Consider the following 24533-nt stretch of genomic DNA (forward strand, 5'->3'; position numbering starts at 1 on the left):
AAGCAACACACGCTTTTGTTGTTTAAAAACTTTCTAAAATATGTTTTTGAACATTTGTTATTCTAGCAAGCAAAGTTATAGTAACCATGGATATTCGATTTTCTGGGACAGCTCCCATTTCAAATATTTGGCCTCACTACTTCTGTAAGTATATTTGCACAAGTCATGACATGTTTCCAGATTTGAGGTAAATGATCTCCATTGAATCTTTCATTGAGGATTTTGTAAAGGCTTGAGGCTGTCAGGCTGAGCATCAGCAATCTCATATACAGAGGCAGATTAAGAAGTGACAACAGATTGCCATAAGTGCATGCTATAATATACTTAGTTTGTTTTGTGAAAAAAACTATAAATTCATTTTATTAACATATTTTTCTTTGAAAATAAGGCATATCAAAAAGATTACAGTTTGTTCAAGAGTCTAGTTAATTGCTCTAACAAAGAGGTCACAAACATGAAGGAAAACTTGTAGAGACTTTATCAGAGATAATGCAGTTATTTCAAACATTGGACTTGAGTTATGGCTATGAAAATATAAACTGTCGTTTTTAATTCATCACAGTATTAATTATAATATGAGGCAAGACAATGTAGGTTAGTCGACTCAAAAATTATTCCTGAAAAGTTAATTCCTTGCCTTCCTCTACTCTAAAAATTGGTAAGTTAAATATTCAATGGCCATGTGGTACAGTTCTCCACAGTAAGAGGTAGGATCACTTCTGCTGAAAAGTCTTCCCTTCCAGAATAAAAAGGTGAAGCACTGCACGGTAACAGCTTCCCCTTTTCTTACTTGGAAGAATGCATTACTTGATGCATTCTTACCTACAGAATGCATCAAAGTTTAATAGTCATCCTTATACTAATGAATCAACACAGCAAGTAAAACATGACAACCCCAAAGAGGTAGGCCCTGATATTGTTAAGCTGCTATGTCATTGCCAGAAGCAACCCATTTCTGGCCTTTTTTGCATGCAAGAACAAAAATAAAAAATAAGCATTTTTTTCTGCTGTTTATTCTAATTCCAACAACTGAACACACCCCCACCTACTATTAATAAAAATGTCTTCTTTTATACAAAGTTTAATAGGGGCATTTTCCCATGACCTATTATCTCATTGTTTCCAACCACAAACCTGTACAGTTTATACTATACTATACTATACTATACTATACTATACTATACTATACTATACTATACTATACTACACTGTACTATACTACACTTACTATACTACACTACACTATACTATATTATACTATACTAATACTATACTATACAAGTATTAGTCATAGCAATAGTGTCAATCACAAATACAGTAATAACACAGCAGCTTAGATTTATAGCATTTGCCATGTGCTAGTATGCTAAGGGTTTTGTAGGCATTATCTCATGAAAGCCTTAGCCTTTTAAAATCATCCTCAAGATTTTGTTAAACTATATGTTTCAAAAGCGCATGCAAATCATTCTTACATAGTCATCAAATTCAAATTTGAACTACAAATAATTGTTAGATTTTTTTAAAGTCAATTTTTTTCCAAGAGACATAAATAAGAGGCACTGTAGCCACATTTGAGAAAGAGGATGCTCTTTCTTTCACCCAGCCTACCAAGTAGGGTTTAGTACCACTCCTTTGCTCCCATAGCACCATTTGAACATCTCCACCAGAAGTTTTGCCACATTCTATTGCAGTTAGAATCTCCCTATCCCCCCAACAAAATTTTCTTATGCACCTTTGTTTGAGAGCACCTAGCATACTTCATATAACATTGTAACTACTCAATACATATTTGTCCAGTAAACAAATAAACCTTTTAATATTATCTTTAACTTTTTTCCTGTAATAACTCTGCTCTTTGCCTTCAATTGTTTCATTGGGTTATATTGTCCTCTATATTTCTGCCTCTAGCAAAATTTCTGAAAAATATGAAAAGGGCTTAGAGCAATTTGACTTTGTGATTGTGAGGTTTGGTGCACTGCCTAGAAGTTAGCCTATTTTGTTTAATTTATAAGGTTCGTGAGCCTCTGACTTTCCTTCCCCTCATTAAACAAAAAGGAGCCAAAATAGTAAATTGATGTTGAGTCAAACTACTTGTTTCACTTAAGGAATTGCCAGTTCAAACAAAATAGTAATTGAAGCACAGTCTATGTCCAGATTACATGTTCAAAATGTGAAAAACATTTCTTCACTGGCTAAGACTTCTCTACACCAGTTGGTGTTTTTCCAACATCAAAATAATGGCAGAAGACTAGGCGCAGTGGCTTATCCCGGTAATCCACATACTTTAGGAGACTGACGGAGGCAGATCAGTCAAGGCCAGGAGTCTGAGATCAGCCTGGCCAACATGGTGAAACCTGTCTTTACTAAAAATATGAAAATTAGCCAGGCATGGTGGTGCATGCTTGTGATCCAGCTACTAAGGAGGCTGAGGCAGGAGAATCACTTGAACCAAGGAGGTAGAGGTTGCAGTGAGCAGAGATCATGCCACTGGACTCCAGACTGGGCAACAGACCAAAACTCTGTCTCAAATAATAATAATGGTAGAAGTTTTTCTAAGATTAAACAATATATAAACATAAACCCCCTCACATACACATACACACACTTACACTCATACACATATTTCTATGAAAATGTTTGGCTCACTACACCTGTGCCAGAATTAATAAAACTGTTAAATTTCAACCTCAAAACCCCTTAAAAATAGTGGCAAGGCCGATAAAACCCCAAGGTTAGTGGGGCAAAACATGTTTTGTCTCTGAATCCTTTAAATACATGATTCACATATACAAGATCAGCCAAATTTGGTTTTTATGTTTACTATCCTAGTGTGCTTTGTATACTGAGAAAGCAATAACATTTTTCAAATTTTGGTGAATAACATTTGTTTTATTAATAACTGTATTTTTGGGAAAAAAATCTTATTATTCTAGCTAGCATAAGGTTTTACACAAACAGTTACGTAAATATTATTGGTCTATGTCTTGTTTTGACCATTACTAGTTTGCAATTATATGTTTTTTTAAATGCATTGAGTCATTAGATCAATAAACATAAAAGGAACTAAGGAAGGAAAACTGTAATTGCTATAATTGTTTCATAGTTCTGAAAAACTATCTATGAACACATTTTTTTCAATGAAAAAACTCAGTTATAAAATTTTGGTTGCTTGTGGTTAAATTGCACATGTTTGGGATCATATTATATAAGGCAACAAAATTGTGAGCATCATCTTTCCTTTCTTCCTTCTGAGCAAGCAAGATCCCCAAAGTAGCTTTGAGGATACTTTATTTATGGGCCTGCTAGTTCAGGAGCCACACACCAATTCATCATGCTCCTGCTTTGTGCCATCTGTTATAAATAAATATCCCTGCCTGCAACTTTCTGTCGGGGCATGTGTTTACTGTTATGCAGATGAATGCAATATGGGAAGACATTAAAGTTAAAAAAGAGAAAAATTGCTTATGAAAATGTCTATCGAACGTATATATTCCTACTACTTGTGTACAAAGGCTCAGATCACATGCATGCCTCTAGCCCAGGCAAGCACTAACTCAGAGCTTCTCGTTTACATTGCACCTACCTGGAGAATTGCTAAAAACAAGCTAGGCCAACACAGCCAGGTTAACAAAGGCGTGCACTGCAAACACCTTCCCTGAATCCTTTTAGCCATTTCATACAACATATTGTTGTGACTTTGGGGAAAGAAGGACAGATAGGTAATGTGGAAACCGTGTTAGAGTGTTTTGAAGGCAGCAGTCAGCGTGCAAACTGAAGAGTCAGGAGAAGCCTCCAGGGGCCTGTGAGAAGCAGAATGACATGGTCAGAGCTTTCAGGAAGCAAAATAATTCTGAGAAGTGTGCAGAAAATGTTTGAAGTGGAGAGCGCCTGGGAGAGTGGGAATCAAGCCAGACAAAAAAATGATGACAGTGACTCTGAGCTTGAGAAACCCTAAACAACCTCTGGAACCAGTTACTGAATGCTCACAAGCCTAGGCCAGTAGAAGCCTTTTTTGTCCCAGACCATTTTATGCCTCTTCTAAAGCATCTTTAGCCAATAAAATTAGGATGAGGAATCTGAAGATATTCATTTGACTTTTGGTGGCTTCAACTAATTGTTTATATATTGTTTACATACTGTTGGTTAATAAGTTTATCACTGATTAAGAGTATATGTAAATATGATAATGTTGTGATTACTTTTCATACCAGCAGTACACGTCAAAAAAAATCATTGTTTTCAGTGGTGAAATAGAGTGCTACTTAATACAGCTAACTTCAACTTAAAAATCTATTTACAGGTCGGGCATGGTGGCTCATGCCTGTAATCCCAACCCTTTGGGAGGCCGAAGCGGGCAGATCATCTGAGGTCAGGAGTTCAAGATCAGCGTGGTCAGCATGGTGAAACCCCGTTTCTACTAAAAATACAAAAAATTAGCTGGGGATGATGGTGCATGCCGGCAGTCCCAGCTACTCAAGAGGCTGGGGCAGGAGAATTGCTTGAACCTGGGAGGCAGAGGATGTGGTGAGCTGAGATTGTGCCACTGTGCTCCAGCCTACAGGGTGAGACTCTATCTCAAAAAAAATATCTATTTGGAGTCATGATTTGCTCTTCATTCTGTAATTAAAAAAAAAAAACTATATAACTTGGCTGTGAGTTTTTTGTAGGTATGTATGGCACAGGTAGAGTATTTACTTGATGAATCTATATGAGGAAAGGGTACCTCCAAATTAACATAAAAGAATAAATGACTTTCTGACTTCCAGATGAACTACAGTCTTCATCCCAGTGTGTCATTAAAGACTAGATACATTTTTCGGAGTCTTTTGGTATATTTTTAAAAGTCTCTTCTCCAACATTTCAGTATGCTGCAATGTTTTCTGTTGGTCATTTTATTATTTCCTTTAAAGATTTAACTCCATTCTCTTTGATATGCTTCTCAGAAGATTAATTGTTCCTATTACTTAATCTTTAGAATAAGATGACTCTGGCTCTGAATCTTTCTTTTTTCATTGAATCTAAATATTTCTGGCTGGGAATTAGGGAGTTTGCAGATAAATTTAAATTTAGAAAAAGAATCCTTTTTATTAAATATGGATATCACTACTTTAACCAATTTTTTGCTCATAGTATTTTCCAAAATTTTGAAAGCTTCCAGAATGCTAAACTGCTTATTATAAAAGTAGCTGCTAATAAGAAAGCACCTACAATTACTCATTATTTACCAAGTTGCTTGATTCTGGATTGCAGTCATTGCTAGAAGTAGTAAATACTAATGAACTATAGAAAAATATTAATTAACGCCCAATTACACATCTCAGTAACAATCTAAATAGAGTCACAGATCAGGAGTGTAGACACTACCTGTCTATTTCTCCAACTGGAAAAGTTAGAAATTAAGAAACAAGTTTCACATCTGTAACCTTTAAAGTGGTAGAGTGAATTGTACTTTTAACTCTCACATTCATTTAAGCTACTGCACCAGCAGTTATTGGAAATAGGCTTTGCACTAAGCAAAATTCACATTTGAATAAATTTGAGTGTGCAGCATGATTACCTATGGCCAGACCTAAGACGGTTAGGGTGGGTGGGGGAATGGTTGCAAGTTTCAGGTCATGATATCTTCTACTTTGCCAATCAGGCCTAATGTTTCTTATTTCCTTTCCACCTAAACTGTTTGCCAGATAGGAGATGGCAAATAATGAAACTGATAGTAACTTTCCAGTGAGTAAGAACAGTCCCTTCTATCTGAGAGGAAGAATGTCGGGTCTGCAAAAGCCGAGTGATCCACAGCACCCAAGAGGAAAAACGCCCCAAGTGACTCCAGCACCTTGGGGCTCCTCCCCAAACAAGCCCTGGGCTGCTATCAGTTTTGATAAGCAGGCTTTCCTCACCCATGAGGCTATAACATGATAATGTCATTCAATAACCCTCACACCCTTTCCTGCTATTTGTCCGGCACAGGAAACTAAGGATTTTCTTGTCGTGTGGACACAGCGGAAATATCTAGCTAGCAAATACTGACCCGCGCATACAAACAGACCCATATCCTCTTTCCGCCTGACAACTTCCTTCCTGCATGCTAAGAACAATCTACCCTTTTTTTTTTTTTTCCGGACTTTATACTAACTACTCTGAAAGCCCTTGGGGAGAAGACCAAAGTAAACTTCCACTCAACAGCTGGATTTTCAGACAAATAGGCTGACATTAACATGGGTGAAGCTATTGAAGATGCCCTCTAAATATGGTGACATTGTATTGGAAACTAAATCTACATACCATGAGGAACCCCTGTGCTTTGCAATTACCTAAAGAATTTGGCCTCTAAGGACAACTGCACTAGATATTTCAGATCCAAATCTAAAATATTTAAAATTATGTCATAGGTCAGAAAGGTCCCTCTTCTAGCTATACCGCAGAACTTGATGTGTTAATACATTATTGTCTTCCAACCCAGAAATTTAAAGATACAGAAGTTTACACCTAGAGAGCAGAGGATCTTATGATTGCTCATCCAAATCAGCAGCTAAATCTACTTTGCTCATCCAAGCAGCTTCTTACTAGAGATTTTCAAAATCACAATTCATTTTTGAACTAGGTGGTAAGACCTGGTGCGCTAAGTTGTTTTGCTGGCTAATCACATCTCACACGTCAAGCAAAGGCAGTGTGGCTTTTCAAATTTCTTTCTGAAATACTGAAAGCTTAAGCCTCGTGGTCAACAACCTTGTGAGTGTGGCTATATTTTCTCATAAGAATAACTAACTGATATTCAACCAACACAAAACTAAGCTCTGAAAGCCCATCCCAAGTCTGAAAATGAAATGTTTCTAGGCAGGCTTTGCATCCTTGTATGAAAGTGGATTCTTAGAATCTGGTGGTTTATAATGGGCAAAGTTAAAAAGCTCATTTAATACTGTTGTCAATAATTCCATTTGGTTTAAAACATTTTACTTCCTGGACAAACCTAGTATCAGGATATGCTGCTACAACTAAGTCTCAGAGGTGTATAACAGGCATGAGAAGGCTATTAGTTGAAAGCAGTGCTGCCAAGCATGAAGTTTGTCCCCAGCGGCCTCTTGCCTTACATGTCCTCAAATGCTCTCTCAAACTCCAAAACTTCTACATATAAAATGTACCTAAAAATGGCAGAGAAGAAAAAACACTGGTATTCCTTTATGGAAGTTGAGGAACTGGTAAATAGTATTCATGGCCAAATGATTACCTTTTATCAATTTATCCAACTGATGAGTTTTTACATATCTAAACCACACATAAAAATTTATTTTAAAAAATATAATTGTAAAGGAAGTTAAAAAGTATTTTGGATGATTCACCAGAATCATAGTGAGGGAAGGACTAAAACTCAGTTTTTCAGCCCCCACCCAATGGTTTGGTTGATCAGATATTTCATCACCACGATCAAATAGCATAGTCATAAAAATGATATTTAAAATATCCCAAACACTCATTAAGTGTTTATTTTGTGCCAGGAAATGTTCTAAGAGTCTTGCATAGATTATTTTATTGAAACCTCTCTACAATTCTAAAAGGCAGATATTATTATTTTATAGTATTATGTTAATATCTGGTACTTACTGCATTTTTACCATATAAAAAGCACTATTCTAAAAGACCTAATTAAATAATCCTAACAGAAACCCTGAGATGGAAATGTATCACCACTCTCACAGATAAAGAAACTGAGAAAACAAGACTAAATAACTTGGCCACAGTCATAGAACTAGTAAATGATGAGGCTGGGCTGGGCCTAGGAATCAGGGAAACTGAATGTCATCACTCTAAAATTTAGTCAGGATTTTGAGTGAGTCACTGAGTCACAGGTTCCTCCTCCCTAACCTGGGTCTAAAACCAATTTTCCCTCTCCCCTCATAGGGCAATTATTTGGGCCAAATGAGAAAAGGTGTGTGAGTAATTAACATGAAATTTCTTTTACTCTTAACAAACACAATTTAAAAACACTAGAGCTAAAAGACAGGCTGTATGCCAATTAAACATAAAATCCACATCTCTTGTCTTGTGGCTTTTTGTTTCTTCACTTTCTTTAATGATTTCTGACATTTTCACGAGCTGGTTCAAAGAAGGCAAGCCATGCCATTTTGAGAGCAAAGAGCAATTTACTTTCTAATTGATTGGATAAAATGTCAAGAAAACGAAGAAAATGGAAATGGTATTGGCTGCAGCTAAAAACAACCCAGCATAACTTGTATGAAAGTTCTCAAAAAGCACTTTTAAAAGAATAGATTCTTACACATCTATTCTATAGTTACATGCTTAAAGATGCTACTACATCAGCTCTAATATTTATCCCCGGAAACAAAGAAGCACTGAGGCCAATTTTAGTTCAGTGCTTTCTGAGGGCGTCTGATCTTAGAGTGAGGGGGAAGAGTAGGGTAGTAGGGATACTCAGTGGCTCCATCACCAGACATCAGTCTTAGGGATGCTCCTGCATGCACACATGCACATGCGCATGCACGCACACACACGCGCATGCACACACATACACACACATGGCCCCAGTTCCACAAATACATCTCATAGGAATACTGATCCTCTTGGGGGTAATGGATTGCACATATGAATGAACACACACTTCTGAGTGAATTGTTAGTTTGAGTTGAGAAGACAAGATTCCCGAGCTCAAGAGGAGTCGTATTAATAACTTCTCATATTATCTTTATCTTTTCTTTTTTCCATAAAGATGGCTGGATGGTGGTAATAACTAATGCTTATTGAGTGCCTTCCTTATGTTGGCGCTCTGCTGAGTGAGCCACTTTGTCTCTCCCAATACAAAATCCCTCACTGTAGATGTTATTATGATTCCCATCTTAAGCATAAGGAATCAGAGAAACACAGAGGTTAAGACTGTACCACTTGTAGGTGACACACACTTACAGTTTGGCCCAGCTTCATGTGCCAAATATTAAGGGATAACGTCTGACAAAAAATAATAACAATTAGAAGAATAGAAACCAGGTAAGTTATTTTAATAAATCAACATATAGTTGTGCCATGGTAGGTATAAAGTGTGAATGAGGTAGCTATGTCTTATTTTTGTCAACATGGAGCTTACTGTCTAACAGAGAATATAGATAGTGAATATATAATTCTAAGTGTGTCAAATCTTTAGAGTTAAGTACATGTGCTAACAGCATTTCTCAAGAACCCTTAAGGTAGTCTACAGGATATCTAAGGAAACAGCATTTACATGGAAAGGAGAATAAATAAACATTATGTAGATAGAAGAAGCATGAAGTACCCTGCAGAGATAGACAGCAGTGTGGGTGTGAAAACAGGAAGGAGTATTTATTTTAGAGATGGGATCTGGCTGTGTTGCGTGCAGTGGCTATTCACAGGCACAATCATGCCTCACTACAGCCTCAAACTCTTGGCCTTAAGTGATTCTCCCACCTCAGTCTCTTGGGTAGCTGAAATTACAGGCACGCACCAGGATGCCTGGCCAGAAAGAACATTTCAATATAAAAAAATTCATACATCTCTACCCAGATACTACTCTTATGCAAAGGAAGATGCAAGTGTTCTGAGTTAACAAAGATGAGTAAGGTAAAGGCATCCCCATATAGCCATTGAGCCACCCCCATTGAGCCATTCTCAATCCAGTAGGAGAGGCAAACCCATACATGAATGCAAAAAAAAATGGGAGTAGTTGGCATAAGAAAAGTCAAACAAGAAACCATAAGAAGATTAAAAAAAGAAATTAACATTGATGTTGAGAGAATCTTTCAACTGGTCCTTGAGGGATGGGTATAATCTTCAAAATCTGGTGAATTCTTCATTCCGGAATGAAGAACAAATGGGACAGCAGAGGTTAGCCTAGGAAGTGAAAGCACTATAGCTTCCCCCACCAACCCATCAAAAAATATGAATGAGATCCTGAACTGAGGGAATCAGAAACAGCTAAAGAAAACTGAGGCATGGCCATGACAGCAGCAGGGAGAACAGTAGGAAAGGGCTGTGCTGAGCAAATTTTGACATTGTTTACAATTAGTTTTTACCTCCCCAGGAAGTGTGATACTGGGAAGGCAAGCTGAGTTAAAAAGCAGAGACAAGAAGGAGTAGATCTGCAGCAATGTGAAAAGAACCAAAAAACTAAAAAGAGAATGAGAAAAGACATTATCTTGCCTCAGGGACAACAGTGAAAAACATAGTCCAGAGACCTTTTCATAGTTGTGACCACACAGCTCCTAAAACATAATAGCTGATCATTGTGTAAGTATAAAGAGAATCTGAAAGCCCCTGAAATATATATATGATCTGCACAGAAGCAAAAGCAATATCTGAACAGATGCAAAAACACGAACACAGTCAAGAGAAGGAAGAAGCTGAAGAACTGACCTGTGACTAATAAACAATTGTCAACTCCCTAGTATAATACACTATAATAAATAATAAAAAGTAGAAATACACCTGTACAATATGCCTGCAAGAAATAATACATAACAAATATTTGTACAATAATTTATCGTGCCTGAAGCATGTATTTTGACATATATTATTCCAACTAATCTTGTAAACCACCTATGAGATAGATGTAAATCATGTCAAAATGGAATGCCAGTAGATATGTATCTATTGAGAGATAAATGGTCAAGAAATAAGATTCCAAACACCTAAATCCCTTCCTAGACCAGTCAACCCTCTACAAGTTCCCTGAATTAAAAAAAAAATTCAAGGTAGCAAAAAATTATTTATTACTACAGTAATTGGAGCTTTGACCCCAACACTGACAAAAGACTCTAGAATTCTGTTATGAGCCATGTGGAAAACTTCCTTCAACCTAACAAACGAGATTCAAGTAGGGTAAAGTGAAGCAGTTCTCAGGGCTTCTATTGCCTCCTATCACAATACAAAATTTAATATCAGATCTTGCCATTCCAATGAAAGAAAAAGCCAAACCACAATGCATATGCCAGTGGGAAGCAGTAGAAATTGCGAAAGCAAGGAAGTAGCTGCCCTAGATTTCAGTCTGGACACTGGTGACCTCTTCCAAGTCACTCGAACTTCGCCAGTCATGTTAGCAAGAGAGACGGCCTATTCCCCCTAAAGGGACTTATCCAAGCTCATGAAGTGAGGATGGGAACAATTTAAAAGGGCTACATTCATATCCTTTAACCTGGCACAGCCCTTAGCACTGTGACAACAAAATGAACCCAAACAATGTATAGCAGCATTCCTCTAGAAAAGAATCCCTCAGTTTCTCCTGCAAAGAAGTATTAGTATCCTGAGGGGATGGTTAGTGGGTATAAAAAATAGAAAGAATGAATAATACTTAGTATTTCATAGCACAACAGGGTGACTATAGTCAATATAACTTAATTGCACTTTTTTTTTTTGAGACAGAGTCTTGCTCTATCGCCAGGCTGGAGGGCAGTGGCGCAATCCTGGCTCACTGCAACTTGCATTTTCTGGTTTCAAGCAATTCTCCTGCATCAGCCTCCCGAGTAGCTGGGACTACAGGCACGCACCACCATGCCCAGCTAATTTTCTGTATTTTTAGTAGAGACGGAGTTTCACCATGTTGGCCAGGATGGTCTCAATCTCTTGACCTCATGATCCACCTGCCTTGGCCTCCCAAAGTGCTGGGATGACAGGCGTGAGCCACTGTGACCAGCACATTTTAAAATAATTAAAAGGTTATAACTAGGTCGTTTGTAAAACAAAGGATAAATGCTTGAGGTGATAGATATCCTATTTACCCTAATGTGATTATTATGCATTGCATGCCTGTATCAAAATACCTCAGGTACCCCATAAATATTATTTATACCTACTATGTATCCATCAATTATACATATATATATATATATATATATATATATATATATATATATATATTTATGGGGTACCTGAGGTATTTTGATACAGGCATGCAATGCATAATAATCACATTAGGGTAAATAGGATATCTATCACCTCGAGCAGACATATATATATATATATATATATATATATATATATAAACTTTTTCAAAAAAAGAAGTATTAGTATCTCTGCTTCATAGCTGTCAAATGACTTGGCTCAGAACATACAGTAATGAAAAGTGAAACCAAAAAGTGGAATCTAGATCTCCTACTTTAAATGCCTTGCTCTTGGGTAAAATAAAAATTTTGGTGGTTTATTAAATTAAATCTTCATGATGTGATTTGTATATTCTCAAATAATACCTTTGTTTCCAAAGTTCCAACTTTTAAGTGCAATTATTTTTCATTTTTGTGATGCAAATACCTTAAGCAAGGTAAAATAAAACAGCAGTCTTGTCACCATGCTGATGTCTTCTTTGAAACACATACCCGTCCAAGGAGTCTTTGAGGACCACAATCCACAGCTCATACTGCTCTAGTTGCTGAATGTGAGGAGGGCACAGAGCAGCTTCAGACATGAGTCCACAGATATTTGGTGATCTTGAAGCAGGGGCCCTAGCTATTGTGCTTCTCGGTATCTTTGCAAACACAGAAGAAAGCAGCAGTAGTTGTAAGTCTTGTTCTAAGAATCAAGGTTCTGTACCCAGTGCTATTATGACCTGTCAAGAAGTTGATGGGTTTGCTTTGGAAGTCATTTTAATCTAATATTTTTCCTATGAAAACTTGTTTGGCTTTAATAAAAGTCCCCAGTAAAGATGTGGTCTTCAGTACTTCATTTCTCTTGCTTCTAATTTTAGAACTTAGTACATAAAAGCAAAGAGAGTATGAAGGAAATGGATGGTGACCTGATGACATTTGGCATGATTTCTGAGGCAGGTGTCAGATAGGTTCATAGGTACTATCTTGCCAAATCTTATCAAAATGTAAAAGACAAAAAGAGACAAAAAAATGCACACTTTATAATTGACATCAAAAAGGAAGTTATTTTATTTTTAGTACATTTGCTTTGGAGGGAGAGCCAACTAATTGGAAAGAGTCCATAATTTAACCAACATCAGATCTCATTACATTTCCTATTGAAACTTAATAAACATTAGTTTCCAGATTTACTGCCTTTACACTTTTCTCCAGCTAATGATCAGCAAGTACCTTTTATTAATGTAAATGAAAAAAAAAATGAAGACCTGAAATCCTATGATCAAGAATTGATTTTTGGCAGACAAACAAAATTGTTTGGTCTATTTTTATGGGTGATATAATTGTATTCAAAACCCATAAACAATGTACATCCACCTCAATACTTTTTCAGCCCATCTTTGATCATAAACTTTAATTAAAACAAAACATCCCTTAGGTAAATCAAAGGAAGTGCCATTGAAATAATATAAACACCCAAGGAAACCTTGGGCTGTTTCCACACTCAAGTCTGATTAGATGAAAAAGCACCGAGCACTTGAGTCAGTACACTCACCAATAGAGTTTATGATTATGAGAACTGCCTCTAGTATTAAAGATCTTTGGCACAGTTTCTGGGAAAAGTTGTGCCAAATTTCTCTATTCCAAGAAAGAGTTTGGAGACTGTCATATCTATAAAGTCTATCTTTCATGAGCAGGGTGTCCTCTATATGGCTGTCAGAAGGCCTGTCTATCGCAGGATTCAGACTGTCTGTCCCATTTGGCCAATGTCATAAGCTTACACTAGAGTTATGGCAGAGAAAACATGTTTTCCATTATGCCTGCACCAAAGTGTTGATTAAGGTGGCACATGTCAGACCTGGGAGTAGCCAGCATTGGAAAACAGTGAAGACCTTTTACAGATGCTGAAATTGTTTCCAGAAAATTCAGTGTCCAACTTATCTTATTGTTCCTTTTCTTTTATTAAGAGAGAAAAGAACCTAGGGCTTTTATTGTTTACTTTTAAGCTAGTACTTTAATTTTGAATTTTTATTTTTTACCACACTGGGACCTTTCTTTTGTGTTTGTGGTCAAATAATCTTTGGATATTTGACAAATGGATTCTATACTAGGCAAAGGTTTCAAATTTTACTTGAGATTTAGTGCTATCTGTAAAGGGACTTTAAGAAAATTACTGCTAATCTTTTTAGAATGCTGACTTCTTTAAAAAATATGTTATACATTTTTAAAGTATTACATATTCTTTCTCAGAAAACAATTGTGTGAGATCACAAACCTTACCTGGCACACTCAGAGTTCCAAGGGCTTCAGGTTTATGACTCTCATCTAAATGAATACCAAAATAATCATAAAGCTAGAAGAGTATATTTTTATTTGTAAATTGGAATATAGTCCCTCCACAAAACAGAAATACCGATGAGCCCATGTACTTTAGCAGCTGCTGGAGTTTGGTTGATTCTTCTTATTTGAGAAAGTAGGAAAGAGCAGAGAGTATTCCAAAGGCCAGCAAGCCCTTATGTATAAGTCCTCTACAAAAGACCAACTCCTTGGAGAGTACATTGGTTGCTAAGACCCATCAGTCAAAACTGCATCATTTCCATTTTAGGAAATACACAGACCACAGCTTTAAGGTGAAAATGACTACTGTGGATATACAAATCCTGTGGATATAAAATAACTACTGTGGATATACAATGTATACTATGGATATACAAAAAGAGGCACAACTAGTTTTTGCCTTCAAGAAAAGTACATTTCAGTGGATGAGACAAAATTGTACAGAGAGTAATAGAAGTGGGTTGGTTCTAGGACACAATAACACAAAGTACAGTGGTTCCAGAAGTATGTTAGGGTTATAGGTGACTAAGGCAGGAGGGGTTTTCTTGTGCTTAGATGAGATTACTACTGAAATGAGTTTTAAATTGAATAAGCATTACCCATCAAGCAGGGAGAGTAGAGTTCTAGACACAAGAAACACTATGTGAAAACACATGGCAATATAAAAAGGTATGACACTTTAAAGGAAGTTCATTGCATGATTCTATGGAGGGAATTATGAGGTTATACAGATAGGAAGGACCATGTTAAAGATCTGAATTCTACAATGAAAGCAATGGAGAATTTGAAGCATTTTATGAAAAGTGATAACATGATCAGATTTGTATTTTGAAAAAGGGTATGAAAAAATGGTTAGTAGGTGAAAAGTTCTAGAACAGGGAGCTGCATACAGACGATTGCAGGGATCTCTGTGGAAATGATGGAAGGTCTTTCATAAGTCAGTGGCAACAGTGATGCAAGAAAAGAATACAAAATATATTTAGAAACAGTTTTGATTACTTGGTGATGGATTCGATGTGGAAAGTAAGAAGAGGCATTTCTGATTATAGCTCCCAAACTTCCCTGATTCTCATTATTTACCGCAGTGGATTTCAACTGGGGATTATTTTGCCCCCCAGGGAATATGGTAATCTGGAGACATTTTTCGTTGTTGTCAGAAGAGGAGGGGATAAAGAGGGGAGGAATGCCATCAAGCCAGGGATAATGCATGGGACAGCCCCTCACAACAAAGAATTATTGATTTGGAATATCCACAATGTCAAGGTTGAGAAGCCCTGCTATATAGTATTAAGTAGATCTCTTGACCTAAAATTGAAAGCATTTTACAATATTACCCAACTTCCTTTTCAAACTAAATTTCTATCTCCCTACAGCTGTTCTTGCAGCAACCAAGCAAAAATGACCTTTTCTTGATGTCCCAAACATGCCTCTCACTTCCTATCTTACCAATCTTGGTTTTACACTTATTTTCTCATCCAGAAACATTCTTTCTCCTTGGACCCATAACTTGTTTGACAACATGTCACTGCTGTCTCCTCCACAAAGTCTTTCATAATCTGCCCTCCTGGATAAACTCCCTCCTTCCTCTGCATCCCTTTTAGGCACTTATTACATATATCTTGTAAATGTAATGCTAGCTGATTGACTTTGTCTTATCCTACTGCCTGAAGAAGGAACCTGATAGAGCAGCATAGTGCCTTCAACAAAGTAAGCATTTGATAAATATTTGATGAAATTAAGTATGATTTTCTAAATATCAGTTGTCTGAAATTATCAATGCCTAGGTTTCCTTTTATGCATATGGGCAATTTAGAGTTGACAGGTTCTCATTTATAAATGGTAAATAATATATAGTACCAATAAACTGCAACCAATGCTTAGTTCTATAAATGTTGTATTTTATTAAGAAATCAAATATACTTATCTATGCAGCCCATGAACTATCTCAGAGTTTCATCCTTAAGTTCTTCTTCCAGTCCAGGTTTTGGATTTGCTTGGTAGAGTAATAGATGCTTAAGATTCCTTCCACATCTTTACACACTGATTTACCTGTCTACCAGGTATTCTACATTGCCCTCCAACTGCTCACTTGAAGCTATTTAATTCTGTAATACATGTTTCATTACTGATATCCTTAGAAAATTTTTCTGCCTGGTAAAATAAAACCTATTCTTTGTCAGCCTAATAGATGCCACTAAACTACTTCGTAGAAATACCGAGAAATATGATGGCATGGATGACCAAGACTTTGCTTCTGGATTTTTACCTTATTGCCTTTGGACTTTTATGAGACTTACTTAAGGACAAGGATTGAATATTGCTTAGTCCTCTGAGGGCTGTGCATTCATGACAGGCATTTCCTTCACCAAGGCACTAGCTTATTTCTTATCACCCATGAAAAACTTTTTTTCAAACTTGTAAGATTTATGAAATTGAAAGAAACCTGTTAATCACCTATTACTGTATATGGTGAGGCTAAGCTTGGCAGTCTTTTACTGCCGCTCTGTTTGGCCTTCAGATACATACAGCACCTTCAATATCAGTGCACAGGCAAATCTTCAGCAGGCAAAATGGCTTAAAAATAAAACTATTCTCCAAGCTATAGAGAACTTCTCTCTGTCTGATACAGCTGGTTAAAAAAAAAAATCTAGGCAAAGTATGTTTTTTCCCAAAACAGACTTTTGTGAATTATCTGCACCAGGATGGCTGTGTATACTCAGTTCAAAAGATTATGGCCCATCTCCTTTCTAACAAACAGTTCAGCCTTTGTGGCAATTGGCTTTTAGGAATGAAGGCCATTTTGTGATTCAAAGGGTAAATGATAGGCTCTGATTTTATTCATCTGTTTTAGTCTATACTTAGTGCCAATTAATATTGTAGGAGATAGATAGATAGATGATAGATAGATAGATAGATAGATAGATAGATAAGATAGATTAGAGAGAGAGAGAGAGAGAGAGGTAAAATAAAATCCTGGGAAGCCAGTTCTTCCTAGGAAGATTAAAAGTTGAAAGATAAAAAGTCAGAATGCTTTGATGTTTCCTTGACCTAGTTATTCTAGTCAGAATTACAAGCCATTTATTTCCATCCTCCTTCCTCTAAGTTGATCTGAGTAAAGGCATCTTTCTTATCTATGCCCAACCAAAGGTGAACATATTTCACTATAATATAAGCCCCTAAAGACCATGGCGCTTATACGTCTTCATAAGTCGTATTAGCCTTTATTTGTCTTCACAGGCTCAGGGCTTTGCATATTTTAGGTGTCCAGTAATTGTTATTGACTTTATGTTTGGTCAGCCTGTGGTATGGAAACAGGTGTGGGATTAAATGGCTCTGTAAAACCTCTCTGACTATAAGTTCTCTCTGTCTAAGTTTTGAGACTTACATTTTCAGAAGAAATTCTCAACTAACATTTATCATACTGATTTAAAAACACATTTGTCTTTCAAAAAATTTGAAAAAAGATAATTTTATTTAGAAAGAAAATGAAGAGAAATGGAGAAAATTATTACTATGAGAAAGGTGAGAAACAGATATTAACTGTTAAAATGACCCAAAAAGGTAATGCCATTGAATTTTGTTAATTATATATTTTATCCAAGTGTTTAGATTATCCAAATGCCTATTGTGACACATTGTTTCAGTACAGTAATAACATTGAAATAAAACATAGTAAAATGCAAATAACAGATATTTCACTGTGACTTTCATTCCCAAACTATACCTCTAACAACATCCTTCCAGAAATGTTCAAATGACGTTCAATGTCTACTTCAGCACAAATTCAGACAATATAAAATGAAGTACTTATTTGTTCATTATATGGTAAATATTAACAACCTGTAATAATAATGATGCTAGATACAAAGTCATGAAACGCTTTTTATATCTTCCAAGAACCTCTACAGACTGCTTTGATTTCCCCTAATCTTGAAGTGAACAGAAAAAGCATTGTTTGCCCCAGTTTACAGGTAAGAAAACAGAGGCAGACAATTTTAAATAACTTACCTTTTTTAAAGGGGCAGAGAGAGCAATGTCACCTATCAAATATGATGGCAGATTGTGCTTGACTTCTCTATTTGTATCATCAGAACATACATTGCAGAGTGTGAAGACATGTGAAACACTCAAAGGTTTCAATCATTCATGTATTCAAAAGTGATTTACCAAATACTCATAATGAAGGAAGGAAGGAATAAAAGTCATCTGACTAAATGAGAGTTTTATCCAAGCTATACAAATAGTAAATTTAGAATCAAGGTAGAAGATTCTGCCATATACCTCCAGATTACACTTCAGAACTGAGGCATTCTTTCTCCCAACACACAAATTACAGTTACGTCTCTCTCCAGAAATTGCCCTTTGTCAACAAAAATTGCCCAAGTTTATGTTTTCTTTGGAAAACAGCTTATATCCAGTGACTGGTAGATGCAAGGTTACCAAGACCTTTTCCACAATTTAGGACATCTCTAAAGGATAACACCAGCTTCAATATGCCCTGTGAGATTATCAGAGGCTGCTACTATGACCACATTGTAGGTCAACATCTTCAGCTGCCAAATCACATGGTCCTTGCTCCCTCACAGGTGTTGATCCTGAGAGGACACCTCCATAAATCTCCTGCATTCAAATCTCTAAGTCTCAGTAAACTCTGTTCCCCTAGGGCCCTGAACTGTGGCAGTTGATACCAGAGTCCTACGAGGCAGAATCTGAAATGGGATTTTGACTCTTGGGACCCACTGAGAGTCCCATTAAACTTTAAATTTTGGATGCCTCTTGGTCACTCTGTGCTCCTCAGACCAGCAGGTAAGGAAAAAAGTTACCATCCTAACAAAGACAATTTACCTTGAAAATCAGGAGGAAGTTCATCTGTTTTTACAGACACAGAACAAGGGGCTAGGCCTGTAATGACAGCACTTTGGGAAGCTAAGGTGGGAGCAATGCCGAAGCCTAGGAGTTTGAAACTGCCGTGAGCTATGATCGTACCAGTGCATGGTAGCCTGGGTAATAAAGTGAGACCTAGTCTCAAAAAGGAAGAAGAAGAAGGAGAAGGAGAAGGGGAAGGGGAAGGGGAAGGGGGAGGGGAAGGGGAAGGGGGAGGGGAAGGGGACAGGGAAGGGGAAGGGGAAGGGAACAGGGAAGGGGAAGGGGAAGGGGAAGAAGAAGAGGAGCAGCTGCAGAAGCAGAGGGAAGAGTAGGAGGAGGAGATAAAGGAGGAGGAGAAGGAGGAGATGAAGGAGAAGCAGGAGGCGATGAAGGAGAAGGAGGAGGAGATAAAGGAGGAGGAGAAGGAGGAGATGAAGGAGAAGGAAAAGGAGTTTGTTGTTGTTTGGTGCCTAGGTGATCCACTGGGGCATATCTTGGCACTCCGGTTGTCAATTTTAATAGTAAATTGGCAAGTACCTAAGCCATGGCCTGAGATCACAGTGATCTTGGGGTCACAGTTGAGAGTTTTGTGACCCTCCAGGTAAGTTGCCTGGCCTGGAGAGTTAATCAACAGCGATGAGGGGAAGTCTCAGGCACAGCTTTGAGACAAGCTGTATTGCCTAGGGCTGTTGTACCTCTAACCTCTTTCTATAAGGTTTCCCCAAGAAAATAAAGCAAGTACAGAGAGTAGCTCTTGCCAGATAGGGTGAATTTACTACATGAAACAAATGATTCGAGTGGCAGAAGGAGGGTGCTCTACTAGACGCTGTGGAGCGCCTCCATATCTCCCTCAGGGCTAAGCTATTTATCTCTTCTACTGTGATCCTCCCCAAGAATTACCCTTGGCCAAAGGGACCTGCATGACCAAGTTTATGTTCCCTCCCTAGGGAAAGATCACATCCAATGATTGAACAATATAAGGGTACAAAAATTTAACACCCCTTGTCTCCATTTGGGATATCTCTAAAGAAATAACCCACCTTTAGAACTCCTTGTGAATTGCTTGAAGCTACTGTTGGGGCTGCATCACAGTTTGGCTTTCTCTCTGCCCCTCCTGCTTCCCACTGCTACTCGATAAAATGCCTGGAACCAAATAGCCAAATTAGAACCTGTTTTCCAGATTCTGACAACCCCACCTTTGATGACCAAGAATTCAACTAGACATTATTTCATCCTTTATGTTACACATCCTTAAAAAACAAAATTTCTTTTTTTCTTTTTTCTTCCTTTGGGTTAAAATTTACCATTGTGGTGACAGAAGCAAAAGCAAACATCAAAATGATGATTTCATTTTTCCTCTAATGATTCTGGCTCTTGGGTTATGATCACCTTACTTATCAAATAACTGACTATAACACTTTTGAGCTTTAATTTCATCTTATGCAGCGGCTTTTTTAAAACAGCAAATATTTTATAAGGCTTGTCTGCCTGCTGACTCAGAACCCATGTGGTAGAAGGTCTGACAAAATAGATTGTCACGATCTATTAAATCAATAATCCATGAACTAAAGAAAATTTACACTATGAGTTCCACTCTACTCTCCAAAATGCATCACTACAAAGCTTGGGGGAAATGCTGGCTGCTATAACCAGTGCATAAAATGGTAATTTCTACGTTTTTGTTTCTCATAATTGATACTGGAATAAATGAGTGGAATTTAGTCCTAAGGCATCCTAGTCAATCATTCCAAAATTTAGCATTATAGAACCAAACAGCCATTGAATTGAATGGGACCTCAAGAGATCATGTCATGCAATCTTATTCAAAAAAGTTTGCCTAAATTATTTCAAATACGTTATTTTCTAAGGTGCTCTTACAGTTTTCCAAAGAAGTCACCAATTCCAGGATTCCAAAATCCTCATTGATGGTAAATTCTTTCACATTTATTAATTGGATTTTTTTTTTAATTTGATGTGTATTGGAAAAATAAAGCAGCTGGCCATCATCTTCCTGGTAATTTTTTTCTATAGTTGGAGAAGGGAAAAGTCTCTTCCAACTTTTCTTTAGTAAGTTTCTTTTCATCTGTCATTAAATTGCTTTTTCTAAGCTTTCATGCAAGTTTTAAATCTTTCTGTTAAATATAGAGGAATTAGAGTGAAAATTTAACTAATTTTATAAAAATTAATAAAGTCTTCACCAGCAACATCTTATTCATTCTAAATAAAATTGATTAAATTGTGGCTGACACAGTTAATTGACTAAAACCAGCATTCCCAACCATGGGGTCACAAGCAAGTAAACAAAAGTCAGCATAGCAAAAATAGTAGACAAGAAAAACAGCTTGAGTTCTAAATAGGATCTTTGAATAACTAAATCAACAGGAGCAACAGCACGTCTCTAAACTTCTTGTTATATGGGGTGAATGAATTGAAGTCACTATTTATTGGGTTTTCTGTTACTTGCAGTACAATACAATCTTAAGAGATAGCCAATCCTGATAACGAAATATTCACTGTGTCATTTCTACAAATGATGTGCATTCCAGTACCAGTCTTCCCTTCTTAACGCAAATTTCAGTCAGCAGTGCATTGTTATCCATTTATGTTCATTTAATTAATTCAGAGTCTTTCTCAAACCATATTAGTTATTTTTCCTCTTTGACTGCACCACCCCATTCTGTTTGAAAGAGGGCAGGAAATGATAAATGCAGTGATGGCAAGGCAGGAGTTATAACGTAGCTAATAGAGTCTTGGTTTTAACATTACCACATTACTCATAGAGATTTGGGATAAAATTATGCCGTGTTGGCTTTGGGTGGGTTGGTGGAGAGGGATGTGGGCAGGGAGAAGAATCTTTAGTCATCTCAGGATTCAGGTGCATCTAAATTGTTTTTTCAGTGGGTATCTTATTCACATTTTTTGCCACATGAAAAGTAATGAGGCAAATACTGAAACCTCACTCAAGATTTTTTCTTCAAATAATTTCTGGCAAAGGCAATTTATTTCCCAACCAAGAAGGATTAGTTTTCAGTACCAAAGGTCTTTTCAATAAGATTAGTCATCCCTTGGGGGGGGGCCTACAGCTTCAATTCCAGTGACAGCATCATGAGATTCTAGTTTTCACTTTTGTGGCCATAGGAGACAGGCATTCACAAATTTCTTATATATGCCAATGTTATCAGTAGGCTCAGAATACTACCCTTGTTAACACCACCAGTACCTTACCACAAATTGCTATGGTAACTTTCTTTGGTGGACGTTATTTATTTCTTGGGTTTCCATGCTAATTTTTCAGATATTCATACAATTCAAAAAATTACAGAGAGAGAAAAATGGAGAATGGAATAATTATGTACAGTGTAAAATGTTAGATTATTTTCATTTTTATTGAAGACTTTTCATACTCCTGAGCTTATGTAAGTAGTGACCATGTGCACTGAGTTTTAAATAATTGCTTTTAGGATTAATAGTTGAAGAAATGAGAACTCACTAATAATCTTTACACTGTGATATGGCTTTGCTAACTAAGGTGAACCCACTCCTTAGAAAATAAGATAGTCCTGGCTTCATTATAAGGGTACACTAAACAATATTAAATTAAAATATCCTATCCCTTCAAACACTGTTTATAAGCAGATTACTATAAAATAACAATAGAGATTATAATGAAAATAGAAGTAACATTTTGAAGTTTATCCTTCACTCTTTTTCATAATTCAATAGGAGTGTATAAGGTCACTTGTAAGTACAGTATCATATATCTACCTGCCTTGATTGGCCCTTAGATGGTCAGAACAATTCCCTGCTTTAAACAGGAATTCATTTAGTTTATTGAAAACTGTAGGAGAAGCCAGTTTCCCTAAGAATCCTTTGTAAAAATATCAAAATAAGTGAACCAAAGATGCCAAACTCAATCAAGATTTATTGGCAATTTGCTACAATCAGACCAACTTAAGCACAAGTTTGTACCTTGCTCAATTCCATCTAAAGACTACATAATGAAAAACCTTTTGACAAGTTGATTAATAATCCTGAGCTGTTAAAGTTCAGCTGAGTGCGCAATTAAACATTCCAAACAGCAATGAACCTTCAGAAGGTAATTTATGATAATTTTATGCACAAGAGCTCAGTGGCTTTTTAATTTGATAGAATGTTAGTAGCACAAATTTCTAACAAGGGAGTGTCAGGGTTCCATACATCACTAAGATTACTTAAACATTCAAACGTGGCTGATGAATGAAGTTTCTTGAGATGTGGGGAGATATAGAAGGTGTTGGAAGGTTGAGATTATTCATCATATCAATTATTGAAAGTGGATGCACTGACATCACACTCCCTGATCATATTTTATGTCCACAGTAAAGATAAGTCAAGCTTGAAATAACAGACTTTCCTAACTACACTATCTGCAGGTAATTCACCTCCCTGTATTTCCCTCCTCTTTTTCTCTACACTTTCCTTCAAACTCATTGTCACATCTTTCATTCCTACCCAGATTTTTAAATATACAGAGCCCTTACTTGAAAAATCAGAGAAATAATAAGTGAAAGAAAAGAAGAGCAAAGAGAAAGAAAGAGAAGTGAAAATGAGTACAAAGCTAAAATCATAGACTCACAGGGTAAGAAAGAACTGATGGAATAATTTGGTTTAGTTCCCCCATTTTTACCAATACACATATATGCACACACAAATACACACACTTTCAGGCATGCACATACACATATGCAGATACACACCTCAAATATGGATATCTCCTCTACCACATCCCCAGCAAAGCAATAGCCATCCAGCCCCCACTCCTTTAGCATCTCCATCCTTGAATTAATACACACATCTCTGGCAGCCTTTTTCTTTTCAGATCACTAAAAAAATGACATGATCTGTTTTAAGCAGAAGTAAATTCCTTATTGCTGCAATTTCTACCCTAGAATCCTTGAATTTTAAAACTAGAAAAGACCTCAGAGATCATTTAGATTGTGTTTCTCACTTTTAGCTCATAGAGCCTCAAAATTATTTGACCCTCACAATATTTTTTTCTTTTTTTAAAACTTAAATGAATTGCTCACTTTGAAAACTGAGCCACTTCACACAAAATCAGGATTTCCACCTTAAAAAACTAAAAAATTAGAAAATCTGGAAATATGTTCCTCTATACTCTCATAGCAATATTTGCCTTCTGCTTAGCAGCGGCTGCCCATTTAAAGGAGGCATGCTCTCTCCATTTCATCACAAGTCCTACCGCCTTCTACAGTCTTACCTCCGGGCAGATTTTCTCATGGATGATACCCGCCAGGACCACATAGAAATCTGAGTTTGTGATCCTTGACTTGTATTAACTTGTTTTTTACAATTGAAGAAATGAAGCCAATGGTTATAAAATGACCTTAAACCAAGGTCATCCAGCTAGTTGGAGACAGAACCTGCATCTTTTAACTCCTTATCCAGTGCTCATTCCATTACAGTATAGTTTTAGCTCAATTCATCTTTGATATCACTAGAAGTGTGTTTTCTTTT

At 36.8% G+C, this 24533-nt stretch overlaps 1 long non-coding RNA gene across 4 annotated transcripts in view; it reads right to left on the minus strand.

Moving 5' to 3' along the window:
- The window catches only part of LOC103795651 (uncharacterized), a 656956-nt gene that overhangs the window by 527043 nt on the left and 105380 nt on the right, over positions 1-24533 (minus strand). For all 4 annotated transcript variants that reach the window (XR_013521685.1, XR_623249.6, XR_013521686.1 and 1 more), the window contains one exon: positions 20060-20162. This is a non-coding gene — a long non-coding RNA (uncharacterized LOC103795651). The remainder of the gene's footprint in view (positions 1-20059; positions 20163-24533) is intronic.

Source organism: Callithrix jacchus, chromosome 8 (assembly GCF_049354715.1).
Source record: "Callithrix jacchus isolate 240 chromosome 8, calJac240_pri, whole genome shotgun sequence".
In the NCBI taxonomy this organism is placed as follows: domain Eukaryota; kingdom Metazoa; phylum Chordata; class Mammalia; order Primates; family Cebidae; genus Callithrix; species Callithrix jacchus.